The sequence below is a fragment of the Lissotriton vulgaris genome, chromosome 5, assembly GCF_964263255.1.
Source record: "Lissotriton vulgaris chromosome 5, aLisVul1.2, whole genome shotgun sequence".
In the NCBI taxonomy this organism is placed as follows: domain Eukaryota; kingdom Metazoa; phylum Chordata; class Amphibia; order Caudata; family Salamandridae; genus Lissotriton; species Lissotriton vulgaris.
In genome coordinates this window covers 591,651,040-591,666,244 of record NC_141693.1, presented here as the reverse complement: position 1 = coordinate 591,666,244, position 15,205 = coordinate 591,651,040, and positions in this window count along the sequence as shown.

Below are 15,205 nucleotides of genomic sequence, written 5' to 3'. Positions count from 1 at the left end.
TCCATAGTTGAGACATCTGTGCAATGAACTGAGAAAGAGGGATATACTTGTCATACCCAGGGTTGCTGTTCTATCCATCTGTGGACCCCTATGTATCTGTGTCCCAAATGTGTCATGGGAGAACAGATATAGACAGGTTCTGCCTGTCTGCTGCTGCTGCTCCTGTATTTGCTTGTGACGACTAGTACATTCCATAGTTGAGATGTCTGTGTAATGAATTGGGAAGCAGAGATATACTTGCCATCCCCCAGGGCTGGTGTTCTATCCATCTGTGGACCCCTATGTATCTGTGTCCCCCCTATGTCACTGGGGAGCTGATATAGACAGGTTCTGTCTGTTTGCTGCTGCTGCTGCTCTTGTATCTGCTTGTGACGACTAGTACATTCCATAGTTCAGACGTGTGTGTAATGAACTGGGAAGCAGAGATATACTTGCCACCACCCAGGACTGGTGTTCTATCCATTTGTGGACCCCTATATATTTGTGTACCCCCCTACGTCACAGGGGAGCTGATATAGACAGCTTCTGTCTGTCTGCTACTGCTCCCGTATTTGCTTGTGACAACTAGTACATTCCATAGTTGAGACGTCTGTGTAATGAACTGGGAAGCAGAGATATACATGCCACCCCCCAAGGCTGGTGTTCTATCCATCTGTGGACCCCTATGCATCTGTGTCCCCCCCTATGTCACAGGGAGCTGATATAGACAGGTTCTGTCTGTCTGCTGCTGCTGCTCCTGTATCTGCTTGTGACGACTAGTACATTCCATAGTTGAGATGTCTGTGTAATTAACTGGGAAGCAGAGATATACTTGCCACCCCACAGGGCTGTTCTTCTATCCATTTGTGGACCCCTATGTATCTGTGTACCCCCCTATGTCACGGTGGAGCTGATATAGACATGTTCTGTCTGTCTGCTGCTGCTGCTCATGTATCTGCTTGTGACAGCTAGTACTTTCTATGGTTGTGATGTCTTTCTAATGAACTGGGAAGCAGAGATATACTTGCCACCCCCCAGGGCTGGTGTTCTATCCATTTTTGGACCCCTATGTATCTGTGTCCCCCCAATGTCACGGGGGAGCTGATATAGACAGGTTCTGTCTGTCTGCTGCTCCTGTATCTGCTTGTGATGACTAGTACATTCCATAGTGGAGACGTCTGTGTAATGAACTGGAAGCAGAGATATACTTGCCACCCCCAGGGCTGATGTTCTAACCATCTGTGGACCCCTATGTATCTCTGTACCCCCTTTTGTCACGGGGAGCTGATATAGACAGTTTCTCTCTGTCTGCTGCTGCTGTTCCTGTATCTACTAGTAACGACTAGTACATTCCATAGTTGATACCTCTGTGCAATGAACTGGGAAGCAGATATATACTTGCCATCCCCCAGGGCTGGTGTTCTATCCATCTGTGGATCCCTATGTATCTGTGTACCCCCCTATGTCACAGGAGAGCTGATATAGACAGGTTCTGTCTGTCTGCTGCTGCTCCCGTATCTGCTTGTGATGACTAGTACATTCCATAGTTGAGACATCTGTGTAATTAACTGGGAAGCAGAGATATACTTGCCACCCTCCAGGGCTGGTGTTCTATCCATCTTTGGACCCCTATGTATTTGTGTACCCCCCCTATGTCATGGGGGAGCTGATATAGACAGGTTCTGTCTGTCTGCTGCTTCTCCAGTATCTGTTTGTGACGACTAGGCATTCCATAGTTGAGATATCTGTGTAATGAACCGGGAAGCAGAGATATACTTGTCACCCCCCAGGGCTGGTGATCTATCCATCTGTGGACCGCTATGTATCTGTGTACCCCCCTATGTCATGGGGTAGCTGATATAGACAGGTGCTGTCTGTCTGCTGCTGCTGCTCCTGCGTCTGCTTGTGACGACTAGTACATTCCATAGTTGAGGCAGAAAGTACAGATATTTTGAAAACAAATATGTTGGACACATATTACCCAAACAGAAGTCATCATCTTGAGAACATGTGTCTCTATGAAGTACCGCAAAACTACACTTTTAAACAGAATACTACAGAGAACATCAATGATGGAAAATATTGAGTCATTGGTTCCGAAGGATGTTTGGTGAAACAAACAAAAGGAAATTTGATTAAGCACAGGAAGCTGAGTTGCGACACTGCTGATGAAAGGAAATTTTACTATTTAGCCCTTTTGCAACTATTCAAACCATGGTGTTCAGAACTGGAATTACTTGGAGATTTCTATGAAGATTCCTTTAATGCTTGTAAAGATAGCATACAATACAGTGCTTTTGCAAATTATATGAAAATGCTGAACGATTAAATTGATCAAGAAGCTATACTTGCAAGTGAGATTGCTAGAGACAGTTATCAAGACAGTCTAAGTTCTGCTGCGCTGAGTCAAGATCCACTAGGACAACCAATTGCTGAAAGCGAAGCAGCAATCACCATAAATGAGGTGGAAACAGCAATGTATCAATCTCAAGAAGATGTAACAATCTCAGGAAACTTGGAAGAACAACTAAATGTTGAGCAAAAACAAATATATGAGCAAGTGAGACAACAGATTGACCATGGATTACTTCATGAAAAAAAGGGTACTCATGCACGTCATTTCAACCTATCCGGATGTATGTGAGTGGACAAGCTGGAACAGGAAAAAGTTTTTTAACACCTTGGGTGCTTTGACTTTTCCCCTCCTGTGCTCAGGGATCTGTAAATCCCATTGTTCATGACGAGCTGTGCTCGTCATGAGCACACGAGCAGTGTACTGCATGACGAGCTGAGCTCGTCATGAGCATGGAAGGGGTTAATGAAAGTAATTTCAAGTTATCTCCAGAAAAACAACTGAGTTGCATTTGTCTTGTATTTTTACTCCTCCAACTGGGTTGGCAGCACACAACATTAAATTAATTACTTTACATCGTTTACTAATGCTACCAGTGGAGCATGAAAACAAATTGGAATACCACAAGCTATCTGGACAGTCTATATCACTTTTAAATCTATCAAATATTTGTTGGTCCACCTTATAAAGGAAATGTTCCTGCCAGAAAGCAAGTCACCACCAGCTTTTTGACTTAGCCTAGTACCGAAATACCCATTTCCTCCTCTACTCTGCAACAGATTATTTTTGAGTTGAGGCATTTCCTCTGAAATCCAAGACTGCCGCCGTAGTTGCTTCAACACTGTTGCAACTGTACTTATGCCATGGAAGTCCAAAAATTGTTCCATCAGATCAAGGCCAGGAGTTTGTGAAAGAAGTCAGTGTCCAATCTCGGCCTAACATTTTGATAATGCAAAGATGATATTTTCTATTTTCATTTGCCAAATATATATATATATTTGTTTTTTTCAGTTTAAATCAAACTTATCAAACCTCTTAGAAATAGAACGTTATGTAAGTGCAGCTTATCATCCACAGACATGGTTTAGATGAGCAAACTAATGCTACCATTTAAAGGTATTGCTAATTCTTCATCTTTAAAAGTTTGTAAGTACTTGAACGGTTGCTCTCATGGTCGTCTTATTGCATCTTTTAAGGGGGCGGAAGGGTCATTATGGTGTGACAGAAGGAGTTGTGAGGAAGATGTGAGAAAGGTAAGAAGTTGATGGGGTGGTAACAATTACGCTGAGGTACATTAAGGAATGAATACAAAGTCTATATCTGAACCCCATTGAGAACAAGTGGGATGGGTAAGTTGCTGTTTGTATGACATTCAGTCAGGCAGCTCCTTGCTGCGCCCCTCGCAATATTGAGCCCATTGCTCTGCTCAACTCACCCATGCACAAGGCCTGCACTGTATAGTAAGCAAGTTCCCCTGTAGAATGTACTAACCTATCACTACAGCACTACATGCCAAGAACAAATGATTACTGAGTAACTGACATTTTCCATCTGTAAGATGTAAGATCTATCAGAAGTAAAGAAACATGTTTTCAGTGAAGTGAAATGAGTTATTCTGATACATTGAAACTATTTTCACAACATGTTTACTGTTCTATCAGTGTTTGTGGTCCTCACATTTAATAATTTGGGCTACACTGAAACTGTTTTTTCAACTTATTTACTGTAATATCCACATTTGTACTACTCACATAAAATATTTTGTGATACATTGAAACTATTTTAAAAACTTCTTTACTGTAATATCAGTGTTTGAGATGCCTAGGAAAAAAAATTAAGATACATTGAAAATATTTTTACAACCTCTTTTTTAATATCAGCATTTGTGGTGCTTACTATAATATCTATTTACATTTATTTTGGAAATGAAGGAACAAAGTTTGTGCTTGTGGAAACTAATTTGAAAACATTCACTATTTTGTGATACATTGAACATATTTTAAATGCTTCTTTACTGTAATATCAGTGTTTGACGTGATCAGAAAAAAAAATTAAGATATATTGAAAATATTTTTCAAGTTATTTACTGTAATATAGGCATTTGTGGTGCTTAATATAAAATGTATTTAATTAACATTTATTTTGCAAATGAAGGAACAAAGTTTGTACTTGTAGAAATTAATTTGAAAAATTCAATAAATATTTACAAAAAATAAATACTGTGCCACTATTCATTGTATCAAGTGTGTGACATGTGATATTCACCTGAGCATTAGTAAAGAGAATTTACAAGCAGTGCTTTGCAGTCTCTTGTGATTTTAGAATCTGCTGCTGCCCGTGAACAAGGAAGCTAATTCTGAAATGCGTTGTGCATTTTGAATATTTATGAGGGAACTTGCTGACCTTTTTCCATGCTGAGCCTTTATATTTAACCCGGTGAGGAGTGCACTCGTTTGGACAAACTGTGGAAAGGAATATTTACGGCTGGTTCGGCCGTTTAGTACACCATCACGGATCATACAGGGCGGCTTTGGTAGTGTGAAGCCATGCGGACTCCTGGGATGCTCTCATGTGGCATGGTGAAGGCGCATTGTTTCATCTACCGTATCAAGGGTATTAATCAAATTTGGATGGTATTAAGCAGCAATTCAGAGTGATAGTAGTATCTGAACTGTATTGACCAGCATGCACTGTTTGACACGTGATATTCACCTAAGCATTATTAAAGAGGATTTACAAACAGTGCTTTGCAGTCTCTTGTGATTTTAGAATCGGCTGCTGCCCATGAACAAGGAAGCTAATTCTGAAACGCGTTGGGCATTTTTACCTTTAACACTTTTTTTGCATGCAAATGGTGGCGGCGACCCACTTGGGTTTAATGGAACCACCAGTCCCAGAGAGCATTGCTTCAGGTTTTACACCTGTGCATAATTACTGAGGGTATTTACTGGTGCCTGCAGCTTACCGTCATGTCACATGTGCTGCCACTGAAGAGGGCGTTGGCCCGAAACGCGTCTGGCAGGAAAGGGACTCTGTTCGCAGCTCGCACCCTTGCTCTGGCATCAATTCCTACCTGTAAGTGCATCCCCACCTAGCGGCAACTTTTTCTTTCCATATATAAATATATTGATGTATTTTGTTTCATACGAAAACTTAAACTTAAGAAATACTTCGCATTAAAAGCAGACAAAAATCAAACAAGTGTTTCTGAGAGTAATGTGCATGATTGTGATGATGTCCGGTCCTTACAAGCTTCTGATATCCCTGGTGTAATAACTATGCATGACCTTCTTGAAGAAGAAGAATCAAATAGTAGTGAGCTCATGGACCCGATTGATCTAGCTACACAAGAAAGATTGCGCAAGATAGACTATGTTCAGAAAGGGGCGGGTATTAGTCCATTTAAAAACAAATCATGTTTTGTTCCTCTCAAGCCCAAAGACTCGATTGATACCTACCATGACATGATTACAAATGGTTTGAAGAAATTGAATATGAGTGTTAAGAAAAACAAACAGCAGCGCAGTTCTTTTTTCAGGAAAATGGCATATGACAAATTGATTAAGAAACTGGGTGAAAATTGTGACATCGTGATAAAAAAATCTGATAAAGGAGGAAATCTTCTTTTATGGCCTAAAAAACAATATATAGCAGAAGCTAATAAACAACTAGGCAATGAAAAATGTTACAAAAGAGCTTCATTCAAAGAATACGAGAATGCTAGAATGGCTTTACAGAAAATGCTAGCTCAGTGGAGAAGAGAGGGCCTAATATCCAAAGATGAAAGTAAATTTCTATTTAAAGAACATCCAGAGTTGTCTATTCTGTATCTAATTCCTAAGATACATAAGGAGGTTACACCGGTTCCGGGCAGGCCCATTATCTCTGCCATAGACAGTGCTAGCGAAAACATTGGTCAATACATCGACCATTTTTTGCAAGATTTGGTCAAATCTCTCCCGAGCTTTGTTAAGGACACTGGGGATTTTTTGACAAAAAAAAAATTAATGTGGTCTGATGATCTATGTCTAATAACTTTAGACATAGAATCCTTGTATACAAGCATCAACCACACACAGGGTCTGTAAGCAATCAAAACTTTTTTAGCGACCAGACCCATTGAACTCTATGCCCACAACAAAGTCATTGTCGAACTGATCAATTGGTGTTTAAACAACAATTTTTTTCTCTTTAACAACACACTGTTTAAACAATTGAGGGGAGTTGCTATGGAGGCCTGTTTTTCCCCCAGCCAATACAAGACAGTGTGTGAGCAACACATGGTGTTGTATCTTAGATACATTGATGTTTTTATAATTTGGCGTGGCGACATCTCAATTGCACAGAGTTCATTGATGAGATCAACAATAATGACCTCAACTTAACTTTTACCTCTCACATCCACACTACACAAATAGAGTTTTTGGATGTTAAACTCCGTGTTGAGAACAACAGGTTACAGAGTACCTTATATAGAAAACCCACGGCAGGCAACATTACATTACATGCCAACAGCTCACATCCAAGGCCCCTAATCGCTAGTATTCCGTATGGTGAGGTTCTTAGACTCAAGCGTATTTGTAGTGCCGAAAATGATTTTCGCAATTGTGTTGAAGACAAGATTAAGATTGAGGGGATATAGCAATAAACTCATCAATGATGCTATCAGTAAATCAGATGAACGACCGAGAACTAGTCTCTTTAAAGAGGGGTACACGGGGTCTATATCCAGAGAGGTTAATACTACCTCAGACAATCCTAGACTAATCACGACCCACTCGCGACAAGAGAGGAAAATTAGATCATTTGTTCAAAACATTGGCCCATTGTCCTTACAGACAATGTTCTGGGTGACCGGCTGACTACCTCCCCTGTTGTTAACTTTTGAAAGGGTAGATCCATGGGCAATGATCTAGAGAAATATTCCCCTGAAACGATAAAAACAACACCTTGGTTGAAACGGTCCAGGGGCTTTAAAAGATGCAGTTTGCCGTGCTTGCAAATTTGGTTGCAACAAGACATCTTATCATACACCATTTGATACATCCCCTATTGCTATTAGGGGCAGCTTTAATTGCAAAACGGATTTCGCTGTGTATGTCCTGATGTGTACCTGTGGCTTAAATTATGTCAGAAGCACAAAGCTACAGGTACAGGTCAGGATATTACAACATTTAAGGGCAATCCTCCACAATGATGCAGCCTATCCCGTGGCACGGCACTTTTTTAAGTGCCACAACAAAGACATCAACTGCCTCTCTTATTTCGTCATTGCTGCCGTCCCTGACAACAAAAGAGGCGGCAATAGAGAAAAGAATCTTAGGCAGCTAGAGACCAAATTCATATCAGAATTGGATAGCAAGTGGCCGCGTGGTCTCAATAATGCGGAGGATATGTACACCTTCTTGTAAAAAGCACACAGCAGCGCGATGCCCAGCATATGTATCATAGGACTAATACAATAACATCTTTTGTATTTCAGGTGTACCATATTTTTGCTTTGTAACCATTGCCCATGTAAATATTTTAATTTTATCTGTAATGTATACTCTCTCCATCTATTGAATTTAAAAAAAATAAAAAAGTAACATTTTATATTAACATCGTTGATATGATATTTTATGGCATTTTATAAATCTTATATATACTTTTAATAGTGGTTTTAAATCCGGCTGGAATTAACCATTTTGTTGTTGAAGATATATGGAATTGATTTGCTATGAAGTATAATATTATTGACCATGTTATTATATGATGCACGTAATACACTTTATATTTATTATCTTTGCACTGTTGCACATCTATTAAAGCACTTTATTGTACAAATGTCCACTAGTTATAGATAAGTAGCACTCAAGCACTTTTGTTAGTCACATGTACAAGGAGGATTTATCAGTATAACTGTTGTATATGAATAAGGAATATTGTTGCAAACATAGGATAAGTCATAGTAAACATATTAATAGAATGTATGTACAATATATCAAATAAGGATTTATCCTGTCTGATGATGATTGCAATATCAAAAACTATTAACTTTGTTTGCCAACATTAGGAATAACCGATTCATTGTGTAATATCTATATGCATTTAAGCAGTCATTCAATGTTTGTAAAACACAACAAAGACAATAGTCTGTGGTTCCTTTTTATTGTCACATGACGAGCATTTCACGCAAACGAGGGGGCGTGCACGGTGTGTAAGAAACATCAAAAGTAATAGAGACGTGTAGCAAGCAGAATGTGATCAAGGGCTCGTGAAGCCCGAAACGCGTCGTTGCAGGCTGCGGAAGTATTGCAAATAAAAATACATCTTGCCTGATATGCTGTCGTGGTCTGAGTTCCTTCTTCGCCGGAACACAAGAAGTGGTCGTCGGAAGTGGTGAGAATTGTTTGGTATATATATATATATATATATATATATATATATATATATATATATATATATATATATATACACTTCAATTTAACCCACACAGGCAATATTAGATTCCCCACCCATGCACATTATTCAATATTTGAAATTCTTTTTCAGAGGATCCTGAAGAATGAACCATAATATTATAATTGGTTGCCATCATCGAGTCAGACTCATCAAACATTATCCTAGTTCCAGCACTAAAGGTTAGGAAGGCGCTTGTCCGTTTCATCATCATCGTAGCTAGAGTAGACTTCAGTTTGTAACTAATACTAGGCTAGCCTTCCTGGCATTCTGGTTTATTTTACTGTAGCATTGCTTATCTTCATCATGGATTCTTGTTTGGCAGTCTTCCTGTGTACTGTACTTCTACTTATCATTCCTGAGTCTTCCACAGGTGACTGACTGTCTCTTTTTCTTTTTCTTTTTTTTGCAAATGCTACTGAGTGTCAGTGTCTTCTACTACTACTACTATCACCACCATGGCACCTTGGGAAACCAATCCGTCAACAAGCACCCATCGCTTTGCCTAAAATCAATCATTGGTAAGAGAAGAAGTTTGGGGGAGCCATAATTAATAATATGCAAATTAATTAATTATTGTACACACCCTTCCAAGTCCATGGTGGCTTTAGTTGTAGACTTAGAGGAGAGACTGATAGTACTAGTAGGACAAGTCACAAGTGAGGGTACCACATCTATCGGTCGGTGTGTTACACTGTCGGCAGATTATATCAATCAAAAACTGATTGCGGCCCTGCAGCAGCAAAGGAAACCGTGTGAAGTAAAAGAGTAACCACCCCACAAATAATTGCCTCATATGTAAAGTATAAATAATTTCTTACCCTAACAAATAAACTAGTAAAAAAACACAACACCTGACCCACCCCTCTCCCTAACCCCATCCAATGTCCATAAGAGTCCCATGTTCATTCCATTGTCCATAAATAAACACCATTGGATCAATGGGGTTAACCCAATTAATCACAGGACCTGGGTAACAATTTGTATATAGAAACAAAGTGGTCCTTGATATAACTCAAGACACATTTAATAATTTATATAATCCTAAAATAAGTGATTAAGGAAAACTGCGAGATGCAGTGGACAGAAAGAAGAAATTAAAGGGGTGCTCAAGTGAATTGAAAGGGGCAGAGTTAAAATGATTCAGTACAACTAAAAACCACAATTTTTCAGTTGGACAAACAAAGGCCTGTATGGGTAGGCCTTTGTTTCTGTCCCCTGCGTCTCGTATGTTTCCTTGATCACTTATTTTAAGATTATGTAAATAAACTTGTGATATAAAAGTGAGATCAAGTACATCTGGCTTTTGATCTGTATGTGTTGGGTTTGTTGCAATTAATATTGCTGTTTGCAAATTACAAATCTCCTCAGGCACAGATTTAATCTGTTTATGTTAACAATTAGACTTACATTAAATGTGTCTTGAGTTATATCAAGGATCACTTTGTTTCTATATACATGAATAAACCCCAACACGCAATTCCAACACACCCAAAAAAATATTAAAAAAGGGGAGTTCTAGCAGGGGGCTCATTGGTTACTCTCCAGGGCCTTTATCCGCTCTTCTAGGCATGCCATCCGGAGGAGCATGCCGTGCTTATATGCCTTACAGATGCATGAACAGGTGTGGGCAGCAGTGTTCCGCGAAGAAGTTCGGTGGGCGACTGCCAGATTTGGTGCCGTACCACTGAAGGCAATGTGGGGGGCTGGCTGGGGCCCGGGCATTGTCGGAGACTGTAGCTGCTGCTTCCTCCTCCTTCTCCACAGCCAGATCCACCAGCCGCCGATATTCAGTATGGATGGCCTCCAGTTTCCATTGCTGGGCCATGGCTGCTAACTCCTTCCTGTTTAGTAGTGGTTTTGGTTGGGAAGGGTTGGGTATATAAAGCAAGAAAAAATGACAATTGTAACTAATACTCTTTGAAAAACAGTAACAAAATAAATTATACACATAAATTATAGTGGCACAGTAGCACTAGCAAGCACAGTACATAACATTTGTGGTATTCTCCCACGTCCTCGGCCTCTAACATTTGTGAGAGTTTCAGGCATTACTACTAGGCACTATGCGTTGGCAAGTCTTCTTCTTCTCTCTCTCATGTTTAGCTAAATTAATCTTTTAGGCCTGCCAGCTCAGTCAGTTTGCGCCCTAGATAGACATACTTGTGTTGCAGACTCACATTATTTTATTTATTACTGACTGCAGGTGGGGCAGCTGTAGTCTACAACTACACAATTATCTTATTTTTCTATTCTGGCCATACTCTGTTACATCAATGGCAACTGCTCAATTTTACCATGATAACTACAACAAGGCAGTGAGATGATATCTGATCCGAATGATCATTGATTATGTATGGGACAATGTGAGGTTATTGAATTTATTGATTGATTGTGTAACCAACCATGCAGCTGATAGGCCACCCATGGCAGGCTGACACAGTTGAAAAAGACATAGGTAGGGACTAGCAAGTGGGCCCCCGAGTCGGAGGAAGGCGTTTGATAATGGGTAGGTATGAGTGCATGAATACATACATACACAGTATATATACTGCGCTTGCAAACTACTGTGAGTCAAGGGTGTATTCTAAAATACAACCTTGAATCAAAAACCTTGAAAAAAACACTCCTTGTTTCCTCTCTCAGTGATTTTTCCATTTATCATTGCATTGCTCTTCTAGCATTATATTTTTTATCCTAATCTTATTCTAGTCTTCACCCTTGGCTTTGCTACTCTGGCACAGTTTATTTTTCTTCTACATTGTCTTCATCGAGTGACAGTTTCAACCTATGCTATGATTGAATACCATTCAGGCATCCATCCATTCACAGTAAACGTGGCTATCATTCTTCTTAATCTCGCCACAAACCTTTGACCAACAATAAACATTTGTAAACATGTTTAAACCACCACCCATGCATCCTTCTTTGCTAGCCTTTGAGTTTGACCCATCAAACCCTCCCAGAGGATTCCTATCTATCACCCATACAGTTTCACCCACCCAGGCAGGGATCCTTTCTTTAATCTTTCACCCATCCTTCAACCAACCATGCATCCGATTCCTATCAGCACCTATGCATCCCAAACATCCTTTTCTGCCAGTAATATATTCCTTCCATCCTTCTTTCCCTTTTTGTGCAACCCATCTATCAAGGTCATCTGACTCTTAGTCTTCTTCATGAAACTTTCACAGCTGAGTTGAAGTCAGATAGAAGAGGTCATTAGTTCCTCAACTCCCTCAGCTAATTTAATTGCTAATGCAAAGTAAAGGGTGTCTTCTTCAACCTTTGTTCACTACAACTTAGTCTCTATCTACAGTCAAGTGTACACCTTTGTAGCAAGTATGTATTGTCAGTAAGTAAGGAATATAACTTACCATCGCCCTCCTCTGCTGCTGGCTCACCCACCCCGCAGCAGCTGCCATACCTGCTCTCTCCTGGCTGACATCGCCTGCCCCGCCGCTGGTCCCAGCAATGGTGATACGTAGGCCTAGAAAACACATTACACTTTTTTAGATGCCACATACACCTCCCTTTATTTTCTTTTTTCACTAGCACAATTGAAAATACAATACATATATACACCACACACATCACTAGTAGAAATTGGGTACTAGTCAAGAGTAGATTAGACAGTAGTATGTCCTATTCTATCAAAACTAGTAAAATATCTGGAAGAACCTCTCAAGAAGACGACAACCCAAAGAGCTATTGGTGAATCTGAGTTTTAAAACTTAAAAAAACAGAAAAAGAGTGGCCAACTGGGTAAGCTACAGACAGACTATAATAGTAGTACAGAGTCAGAGACAGTTAGATTGATGTAAAAAAAAAACCAGACACTAGAAATATAATAACTAAGTAGGTAGCAAATGCAGGGATAACCAGAATTTAGAAACAGATAGATCGAAGAAAAATTTGGTAAAAAATAAAATTAGGAAACGGAAATAATAGTTTGAAAAAATGAAGGTGTATTAAAAGTTAGGGAAAGATAATTATTATTAATACCAACAGGAGAACTTACTGGGGCCAGCAGCAGAGACATCTGAGTAGCGATCCTGGCCCTGGGAGGCATCTCCAGCTCCCACCTCAGACCCTGTATTCTTCTTGCCCCTGGTTGCTGATCATGTAAGATATAATAAATAGACAAAAATTGATTCGTGTGAAACAAATAAACATTTTTAAAAAATGCTCTAAAGGTTTTTGGGAGAGGAAACTACAATTGCAATAAAATTGACCTATCTTATCCGATCTACTATTAGAATTGAGATTGTGGACCGTCTAGTTATTCATTTCTTTATTAATCCAGTGTTCCACTCCGATTCCAGAATCCTAAACCTTGTACCACCTAGCCCGCATATTCCAAAGACATTGAAAGGAATTGCCCAAAATTATATTTGCTTCTTCTAAGTTTCGAGCTCATTCGCAATCCTCAAGGAATCAACCCCCTTTGACCAGCTAATTGTTCACTAAGTCAGCATTTCTATTTATTTTAGGCCTCAAAAATGCATAGATGGATGCATGCATATTGCATACATCATATTGTTGGTTGGTTGCTGCTGATGTATGTGCTGAGGAGTTGCTATAGTACTCACTCACTAACAAACTTCAAAGGGTTCTACTAAGGAATGGAGTCAGCAGCATGTGATGAAGGACGCATCACACAGACCACTAAAAAATGACCAACTAATACTAAATATCTAACCATAATACCTACCTACCTGCTACCACTATCTTAGTAACAAAAAGAATACACTGTTCCCCAAAAGAGGAAAGTAGCAAAACTAATTAACTAAGCAAAGGTGGGCAGCGTACAAAGGAAAAGGGGGGATTCCCCTTTTGGAACTGAAACCCTCACACACCCAGCAAGCTGGGTGTCATGCTTCATCATATGGGTTTTGCTCCTCGTTAGGCTGGCGCTGCAATGTCTAACGGGCCCCCAAGAGGGGCTCTTTATCAGAGATCTTCTGTTCCTAGCAGTTGGTGCATGTGGGTTTGAGGGCTTCAGGGGATGTGTAGACGTGTGTGAACAAATTGGCGAGAGTTAAAAAAGGTTGGTAAATCCACGGCAAGTTTTATTGGTGTGGTTCACTACCTTACTAAAAACAGTGAGGCGAAAAAACACTCTGGTGCAATGATCCAGCAGTGTTAGATCCACCTAGAGGTCAACATGTTTCATGCTGTAAAAGCAATTCGTCAGGACCAACAGTGAAAAGGTACTACACAGAGAGGAAGAGGCAAATACTACCTTCCACTAGAAGTAGGGATACAGGCCAAGGGGTCCTGCTCAATCTGAGTAGGACCTAAGAGAGGGCGACATGAAGGGTTAAGGGTTAACCTTCAAATTGCGCAAAAGATAAAAGGTGGTCACCACCGCTTGGTTACAGTGTCATGTACAGTGAGCAAGGGGCAGTAATCTACCCACTCTGATCAATACTATAGATAAAGCAATAAAATTCAATTAAAAATCAAAGAGGCAATAGGTGCGACTGACTATTAGGTAAAATGTTAATGGCAACACTAGTAGGAATGGAAGGCTTGTAGTTAAAAAAGATCTCACCCTACTACGACCCAGGAGGGCTTCACCAGTCTTCTTAAGTGTGCTGGCACTAGGATGGTTGGTACCGTAGTGGGACCGAAAGATAAGTGCATAACAATAAGAAAATATGACTCATCTTAGCCAAGAACACACCAAACCAATGGGGAGGTCCATTATTACCTCCATACGCTAGGGAACGCCTCCAACAATGTTACTGTAGGGGTGTGGCTCAAGGGGCCCGTCAACCATCTGCTCGTGGCGGTCACGGAGAGCACGAGGACACAAGCGCCACCCCTAACATTCCCGACTTGGAATAAAGCCCGCCCAAGATTTCCTATCAAACGAACGGCTAACCTCAAAGACCAACTAATACACACCAGACCTAAGGCTAGGGAAGTGATCACACAGAGAACCCTTTGGGACCTCCCCCCTGTCATGGGTCACTTTCCTTGTGGTGGTTGCTCTGTGTGTAACCAAACTAGTCCTAGCAAAGAGTTGATCCTCTCTGATACCTTCACGTGGTGCCAAAATCGACACACCAACTGTAACACACCCAGATGTGTCTATCTCCTTACTTGCCCCTGCGGAAAGAGATATGTAGGTATGACCATGAGACAGGTTAAGCTACTTATCACTGAACATAGGAGTAATATAAGATGCCAAAAAACACACACTAAACTTTATACCCACTGTAAGGAAATGAGTCACACAGCAGAAAGCATTCAATGGATGGTACTTGAAGCACACCAACAGATTACCCACAAGGCACTCTTTAGACTAGAGCAAAGATGGGTGTACCTTTTAGCAACAGACTGTACTGGCCTCAATGACTCCATACCCTGGAGCAGTTTGACTGGTACCTGAATTGACTTGTGTGAAGGCTGTTGTATGCTTAC